The sequence below is a fragment of the Canis lupus genome, chromosome 10 (genome assembly GCF_003254725.2).
Source record: "Canis lupus dingo isolate Sandy chromosome 10, ASM325472v2, whole genome shotgun sequence".
NCBI classification, from domain to species: Eukaryota; Metazoa; Chordata; class Mammalia; order Carnivora; family Canidae; genus Canis; species Canis lupus.
The window spans coordinates 49481080-49490363 of NC_064252.1; the positions used below are offsets into that span (position 1 = coordinate 49481080).

At 38.4% G+C, this 9284-nt stretch overlaps 1 long non-coding RNA gene across 1 annotated transcript; it reads left to right on the forward strand.

Annotated features, from left to right (window-relative positions):
* The first annotated feature begins 260 nt into the window (after positions 1-260).
* On the forward strand, positions 261-9015 carry LOC118349993 (uncharacterized). The gene is made up of 2 exons (XR_004802898.1): positions 261-761; positions 8826-9015. It is a non-coding gene; the product is annotated as an uncharacterized LOC118349993 (long non-coding RNA).
* The last annotated feature ends 269 nt before the right edge of the window (positions 9016-9284 follow it).

A 9284-nucleotide genomic window follows, 5' to 3' on the forward strand; every position in this document is an offset into this window, starting at 1 on the left:
CCCTCTCTAGCACCACACTTTAATAGAGAAACGGCAATTTGTCCACAGAAGTTGGGCTAAAATGTTGACAGGGCTCACAACCACATCTCAACAGTTGACTGGAGAAGTTGAGATAGTTTATCCCAAAGGAAATAAGATTCGGGGGGGGGGGGGGCGGGGGGCTCAAAAGCCCATCCTCCACTATCTGGGGAAGCACAGTGTGTGGTTTCTCTGGTGGTTTCTCTGGATGGCCCCACATGACAGAACGAGGCCTGTAGGGTCAGAGGCCCTGGTGGTCAGAGGCCATTTGCAGCTCAATGCAAATATCCTCAAGAGTAAACCTCCTTTCTCCCTATTGGGTCAGCGTTTGCCTTCTCAGTTTATTAGGGAAATAAGGTCTCTATTCTGAGCACCACAGAAAGCTACTTAGAGTGCTGCCATCTACGGATATCTGGTCAAAAGCAAAACAAACAAACAAAAAACCTGATTTCAAATCTTTGCTCAGATCTTGGCCTGGCCATCAGACATCACAGCCCCATAGAACCCAGGACAAGCTGAGGGGAACTGTCACTGCCCTTTAAGTGTTCATCGCCTATCCAGACAGACATACAAACTTTGTTGAGTTTAGATATTTAAAAGGGTTTTCTTCAGATGGATTTATACTGCATGGTCTCTAAGAATTACTGCTTCTCTTTAGGAGATACTGTGGAGTCACATCTAAAGGCAGCGAAGAAAGCAAATATCACCTGAGTCAAAATTACCCTTAAGAACCTCTCCAGAAGGTATGACTGTGCTGAAAACTAGCGCCCTGGCCAGCCCGGCGTGGCCAATTTTCCCTCCAGTGTTAGAACAATTGGAGTTTCGTTGGATGAGCACCAGGTGAAATAATTGGTTTACATCTAGGGACCATGTCGTAAAGAAAAGGCCTGTCTTTAAACACAACTATCTCAACACAATGGGACACTCACATCTGAGACGGGTGTGGTGATAGGCAACCAGAGGAAACATCATATCCACAACTCCTTCCTCGTCCTATCTCAGGGCTATGCAGTCATTTCCTAGGATGGTCAGTGGCCATAGTTACCCCACATTCGGGGGCAGATCCTGATTTTGAGGGGCCTGTGAATTGTATGCACCCTTGACATGATGTGCTAAAAATAACACTTTACCTCTGTGGTTCTTCCTCCCAAAAACCTATGCTACCAATCTAATAACTGGAAAAATATCAGACAAATCCCAATTGAGGGACACTCTACAAAATACATCCCCAGTACTGCTCAAAAACTGTTAAGGTCATCAAAAAATCAGTAAACTTAAGAAAATGTCATAGCCACAGGGAACCTAAGAAGACATGATGATTAAATACAATGTGGTTTCTTTGAAGGGAAAAATGAACATGAGGTAAAAACTGAGAAAATTTGAATAGAGGATAGACTTTAACACTAATTGTATTAGTTGGTTCAGTAATTGTAAGAAATATATTCTACTAATAAGATGATAATAGGGGAAAGTGCCCGCAGGATAAGTGGCAATTCTCTGTACTGTCTTTGCAATTTCTCTGTAAGTCCAAAATTCTTCTTTAAAGAAAAAAAAGTAATTTAAAAAATGATGCCAGATAAAATCAAAGAAACGCAGGCAGAAATGGAGAGCGAAGGAAAGGATAGGCAAATGAGTAAATCTAAGTGAATAGTGACTGTTAAGGCAGTAATAATGAAAATATATCATGGAGTTTTAAATAACTGAAATTAATGTACATGGAAACAATAGCATAAGAGGTGGGAAGGGGTAAATGGAGTAAGTGACACTCAGTCTTTGCATTGTCTAGGACGTGGTAAGTGCACTAACATATGAGGCTTTAATAAGTGGAGGATGCATGTTGTAATCACTAGGGCAACCTCTAGAAGAGTTGTGAGAAAGTGTGTACTAACGAGCTAATAGAGCAGGTAAATTGAATCTTAAAATGAAACAAAACAAACATGATTATTCCAAAAGAAGACAAAAAAGGAGAGAAAAATGAACATAAGTGGGACAAACTGAAAACAAATAAGATGCTAGATTAGATTTCAGTCTAAATATACCAGTAATTACAAAAATACAAATAGCTTACATATTTCAATTAAATGAAAAATGCCAGGCTGGGTTTAAAAAATAAATATAAGCTGCTTATAGGATATATGATGTCTAAATAAGAATATAGACAAAAGAATTTTAAAAGGACAAAGAAGATATACAAGCCATTAAAAAAAAAAAGCTAGTGTAGCATACTAATCTCAACAGGTAGACTTCAAGAAGCATTACTAAAACACAGGGACATCTCATAATAATAAAAAGGGTTGGGCAGCCCGGGTGGCTCAGCAGTTTCACGCTGCCTTCAGCCCAGGGTATGATCCTGGAGATCTGGGATCGAGTCCCACGTCAGGCTCCCTGCATGGAGCCTGCTTCTCCCTCTGCCTGTCTCTCTCTCCCTCCCCACCCCCTCTTTCTCTGTTTCTGTGTGTGTGTGTGTGTCTCATGAATAAATAAATAAGATCTTAAAAAATAAAAAGGGCCAATGTAAAAGAAAGATATTATAAGTCTATGTTTGTATGCACTTAATGAGCCTTAGAAATAGATGCTGCTACAAGAAAAAATAGAAAATCTATAATCATAATAGAGGATTTTAACACATCTATCTCAGTGACTGATAGAATAAGCAGAAAATAGTAAACAAGAATCAAGGAAGTAAAAGACGACTCATAAAATGGGAGAAAATATTCACAAAATCAGATCCGATAAGGACTAATATCTAGAATATATAAAGGATGCTAACAACTCAACAAAAAGCAAAGAATGCAATTTCAAATGAGAAAAACATTTTAGACATTTCTCCAAAGAAGATAAACAAATGGCCAATGATCAATCATATAAAAAGATGCTCAGTATCTTTAGTCATTAGGGAAATGCAAGTGAAAACCACAATCAGATACCACTTCACACACCATCAAGATGGCTAACAACAGCTAACAGACAATAAGGAGAATGTGGAGAAATTGTAACACTCATACATGTCTGGTAGGAGTGTACGATGGTACTGCTCTTTTTTTTTTAAGATTTTTATTTATTTATCCTTGAGAAACACGGGGAGAGAGAGACAGAGAGGCAGAGACACAGGCAGAGGGAGAAGCAGGCTCCATGCAGGGAGCCCAATGTGGGACTCGATCCTGTGTCTCCAGGATCACACCCTGGGCTGAAGGCAGCACCAAACTGCTGAGCCACCTCGGCTTCCTTGGTACTGCTTTCTGGATAGCTCTCTGGCAGCTCCTCAAAAAGTTAAGCATAGAATTACCATACGACCCTGAAGCTCCTCTCCTACACACACACACACACACACACACAGGAACTGAAAACCTATGTTCACACAAAAATTTATACACAAGTGTTTATAGCAGCACTCTTCATAATGGCCAACAAAGAGAAACTACTTAAATGTCCATCAAATGGTGAAAGTACAAACGAGATGTGGTATGACTACATGATGGAATATTATTCAGCCATATAATGTAATGAAGTACGATACTTACTACAACGTAGGTGAACCTTGAAAACCTAATATGGAGCAAAAGATGCCAGACACAAAAGGCCACATATTATATGATTCCACTTATATGAAATGTTGTGAATAAATCCATAGATACAGAAAATAAATTATTGGTTGCCAAGGGCTGGAGGAAGGGAGAAATGGGGAGGGTTTCTTTCTGGGGTGATGAAATGTTCTGAAATTAGTGGTGATGGCCACACACTTTTGTTAACACACTAAAAACTACTGAATTGTACACTTCAAAGGTGAATATTATGGCATATGAAATGTAGCTCAATAAAAAATAGACAACATATAAAATATTGATGTACAGAATTAAGAAACAGATCTAATGACATATGTAGAACCTTGTGCCCAGTAACTACAAGAGACATTCTAAAATTGGTCACACACTAAGCCATAGTATTAGTACCAAGCAAATGTTAGTCCATTTCAAAAGGTTTAAAATGACTCTGAGCATATTCCCTGACCACAGTGAAATTAAATTAGAAGTCAGTAACCAAATGGAAGTTTAAGAATCACAAAGTCTTGAAGGTGAGGAATATACAGTACTTCTCAATTGCTCATGGTTCACAAAATATCACACTGGAGATTAGAACACAGATTAAGTATTAATGAAAACTGTATCAAAACTTCTGGAATTCAATTAAAGCCATGCTTCAAGGGAAATTTATAGCCTCAAATGGATATATTAGAAAAAAATAAAGGATGAAAATCAGTGAAATAAGTATTTATACCAAGAAGTTAGAAAACCAATAGCAAAGTAAACCTAGCAGAAAATAGAAATAAAAAAATAACATGAGAGGAAACAATGAAATAGAAAAGAAATGCAAAATAGAGAAAAATTAACAAAGCTAAAGATAGTTCTTTGAAAAGAATAAAATTGATAAATACATTAGCAAGATGTATCAGGAAAAGGAGACAGTATACAAATTGCTGATATCCAAAAATAAAGATTATAAAATAATATTAGAAACAACTTTATGCCATTAAACTAGATGAAATAGACTAACTTCTTTTTTTTAACCATTTTAATCTTTCTGGTTTTTTATTTATTTATTTACTTTTATTGGAGTTCAATTTGCCAACATATAGCATAACACCCAGTGCTCATTCCGTCAAGTGCCCCCCTCAGTGCCTGTCACCCAGTCACCCCAACCCCCCACCCGCCTCCCTTTCCACCACCCCTTGTTCATTTCCCAGAGGAAATAGACTAACTTCTTGAAAAACCAAGACTGACATAAAAACAGAAAATATGAATAATTCCATATTAATTAAAGAAATTGAATCCTTAAATAAAACTTTCCCCACTAAGAAAATTTCAGTTTATGAAGATAAATCGAGGAGAATAAATTCTTCTTAGTGAAGAATTTAACTTCAATATTAAATTCTCTCACTCCAGCTCCCTGCTCAGCAAGAGTATCTGCTTCTCGAGCTCCCTCTACCCCTCCCACCACTGCTAAACACTCCCTCTTGCTCTCTCTCTTGCTCACTCTCTCAAATAACAAAATCTTGTAAGGGATGCCTGGGTGGCTCAGCAGTTGAGCATCTGCTTTTGACTCAGGACATGATCCCAGGATCCAAGATCAGGTCCCACACGGGGTTCCTTGCAGGGAGCCTGCTTCTCCCTCTGCCTGTGTCTCTGTCTCTCTGTCTCTGTCTCTCTCTCATAAATACATAAAATCTTTTAAAAATTTAAAAATAAAATATTTTTAAATAAATAAATAAATAAATTCTCCCAAATGTTTGAGGAAAATCACTCTTTCTCAAATACATTTAACAAGTAGAAAAAGAGGGAATACTTTGAACTCGTTTATGAGGCTCACATATCCTTGATGCCAAAGGCTGATAGGCATTTAATATAAAAGAAAACTTATAGAAGGCCAATCTCTTTCACAAAGATCAATTTCAATATCTTCAACAAAATTTTACCCAATCAAACCCAGTACCATATGCAAAGGAAAATGCACTGTGAGCAAACTGGGTTTATTAATGGAAAACAGAGCGAATTTAACACTGAACAATTGATCAATGTAACCATCTTAACAGAATAAAGAAAAAAAATCAATATAGAAAAAATATTTGATAAAATTTGAAATGCACTCTTAGGAAAAAAAAAAAAAACCCTAAGTATACTTGGAATAGAGAATAACTTCCTCAATCTGATAAAGGATATTTATTAAAAACCTAAACAAACATACTGAATGGGGAAATTAATCCTAATACTGACACTAAAAGCTTTTCCCACAAGAGAAGATGTCAACTATCATTACTTCTATTCAACATAATGCAAGAGGACCTAGACACTGCAATAAAACAAGAAAAACAAAGAAAAAGCATGAGGATTAGAAAGGAAAAAAACCCTGTCATTATCTACAGTCTGCATGATTGTGTATATAGAAAATGCAAAAGAATCTTCAGATTACTAAATTTAAACATATATAAAAACTATGTTTTTATATACTAAAAATAATTGAAAAGGACACTTTTAAATATGTACTCAACCAATAAAATACAATATCCAGGAATAGATCTGAAAGATGTAGAAGAGTGCTAAATATAAATTATTACAGCATAATATTGTGTAAAGATAGACAGACCAATAAAACAGAAAAGACTGTCCAGAAATCAACCCACTCATACAAGAATACTCATTCTATGACAAAGATAATACTGCAGAGCAATGAAGAAAGGATGATCTTTTCAATAAAAATACCTAGTCAATAGGATATCTACAGAAGGAAAAATTATTCTTAATTCCTATTTTCCATCAAACTTAAGATTTCCAGGTGGAATAGAGATCTAAATATGAAAGATGTATAAAGCTTCTTGGGGTGCCTGAGTGGCTCAGTTGGTTAAGCATCTGATCTCAGCTTGATCTCAGCTCAGGTCTTTTTTTTTTAATAATAAATTTATTTTTTATTGGTGTTCAATTTGCCAACATACAGAATAACACCCAGTGCTCATCCCGTCAAGTGCCCCCCTCAGTGCCCGTCACCCATTCACCCCCACCCCCTGCCCTCCTCCCCTTCCACTACCCCTAGTTCATTTCCCAGAGTTAGGAGTCTTTATGTTCTGTCTCCCTTTCTGATATTTCCTACCCATTTCTTCTCCCTTCCCTTCTATTCCCTTTCACTATTATTTATATTCCCCAAATGAATGAGACCATATAATGTTTGTCCTTCTCCGATTGACTTATTTCACTCAGCATAATACTCTCCATCCAGTTCCATCCACGTTGAAGCAAATGGTGGGTATTTGTCATTTCTAATGGCTGAGTAATATTCAATTGTATACATAAACCACATCTTCTTTATCCATTCATCTTTCGATGGACACCGAGGCTCCTTCCACAGTTTGGCTATTGTGGACATTTCAGCTCAGGTCTTGAGGAAAAGATGCATAATGCCTCTAGAAAATAACACAGGAAACTATCTTCATGACCTCAAAGTAGGCAAGATGTCTTGAACATGACCAGGTAATTCACAGAATGGGAGACAACATTTGCAATATTTACATCTGACAAAAAACTCATGTCCAGGATATATAAAGAACTCCTCAAATCAGTTTTTAGAAAGAAAAATAACAAAAGACTTGAAGAGATACTTCACAAAGGTTTTTATGGCCAAAATAATATAAAACCGGGCTCAAATACAGTAGTCATCAGGAGAATGAAAATAAAACCACAATGAGAAACCACTTCCACCTCCTACAGAATGGCTAAAGTTGAAAACCTCTGTCAATACCAAGTCCTGGAGAGGATCCGGAGCAGCTGGAGCTCTCAATTTTATTTACAACACCAGAAAGCTAAACATAAACATGCTCTTTTATACCCAGCCGTTCTACTCATAGAAATACCCAAGAAATTAGTACAGTTGTCCTACATGGCAGGTATAAGAATATACTTAGCAGCACTATTCTCAATGGCCCCAGACTAAAATCACCCAAATGTCTGTTACCAGCAGAATGAACAAATAAGTTATCCTGTATTTTTAAACAGCAGTAATGAAAATGGTTGAGCTGTCGCCACACACAAGAACATAGATGAGTTTTATATATGCTGAGCATGAAAAACCAGAAGCAATAGATTACAAACTATTTAATTCCATGTAAAAGTCTAGTACAAGCAAAATTAACCTTATGGTATTAAAAGTCAGATATTGACTAGGCAGAACAGTGAGTAGTGACAGAACAGTGAGTAGTGCCAAAAAAAAACATGGGGAGGGGGCTCTGGGATGCTGTTAATATGCTACTTCTGACCTAGAAGGCAGTTATATAGGTTATGTTCCACTTGGGAAAACTCATCTACTACAAACTTATGATTTCCTAAATATCATAGGTACTGGTTTGTGGAGAGATGGACACTATTGTGGGTGGAAGTATAAATCGTAAATATCATTGAAAGGCAATTTGGTCATATCAATACAAATTGAAATGCCATCTATCTTTTGAACCAGGAGTTCTGCTTCTAGGATTTTTACAGTTATAATTGTACATGTGCTCAGAGATACATATACAAGGATATGCATTGCAGCATTATTTTTAAGCCTAAATATCAGGGAGGGGGTGTGGGTGGAAGGACTGAATAAATAAATGATGAGGCATCTAAACAATAGCATACCAGTATCAAAAACAACCAAAAAAGAGTTGACCCAATCTGGCCCAAGGCTTCAAGCTTCATTTTAGGTATACATATGCTGGACTGTCCCTGGAAGGACATATGAGGAGCCTACTCTATCTTTTGAATTATGCTGACATGGTGCATAATTCATCAATCCAAACAGAAACAATGGTGTCCAGGAGTGACAGCACCATAGGATGCCAGAGAAGGACAGGGTGTCAGAGGCCATCAGGTCCAACCTCTTGTTATGCCCGTGAGGAGACCAAAGCACTCATGGTCCACATTCCTCCAGAAATACATTATCTGGGAGTTAAACATACCCACATGCCATCACCCTTCCACTTCATGCCGATGAAGACACCAGACAGCAGCTAAGGAACCAGGAAACATGTGCAGGAAAAGTAGGGGTTCTGGCAGAGGGTGCAGGTGACAGGGTGGTGGGGAGACCAATGCCAAGGGTTCTGCATGATGTCCTGGGCAGACCAGAGGTGGGAGAAATAGGAGGGATTAATACTCTGCTCAAAAGCAGGCTCAGCAGAGCAGAGCCAGTTGCAAGTTGTGAGTCCAGGGACTTCCCTTAACTGGATCTTCATTTCCACCTCCATCCATTCATTCAATAACTCATCAATCTTCTCGCATGCCTTCCAGGTGCGCGGCTCTGGGCTCGGCATGAGGAACACCCCGTACTGGTGCTGTGGTCCCAACAGAACTTGTGAGTTCTAGAGCATTGTGGCCCAGCTCACAGACACACTGTGGTAAGACCACCTAGTGATCATCCACAGACAAAGCCACTGTTCTACAGAAGGTCTTCCAGGGAAATAAAGTCTGCTATTCGTCTGCTGTGATACCAGGTCAATGCGGTGGGGACAGGGGTGAGGGTGAGGGTGGAGTGCGTGGGCCGGAGGAACTAGGAGACTGAAAGGCAAGCAGCAATAATGACACACTGGTATTGCACTCTCACAGCACACTTGTAGCTAAGGCATATTTGTCCCCCATTATGAATGGGGACATGAGCCTCAGGGCAGTTAAGGGCTGATCCAGAGTCACCTGGGTGGTAAGTGACAAAGCTAGAGCTGGTTGTCAACCAGCTTGAGTCCGAACCCCACT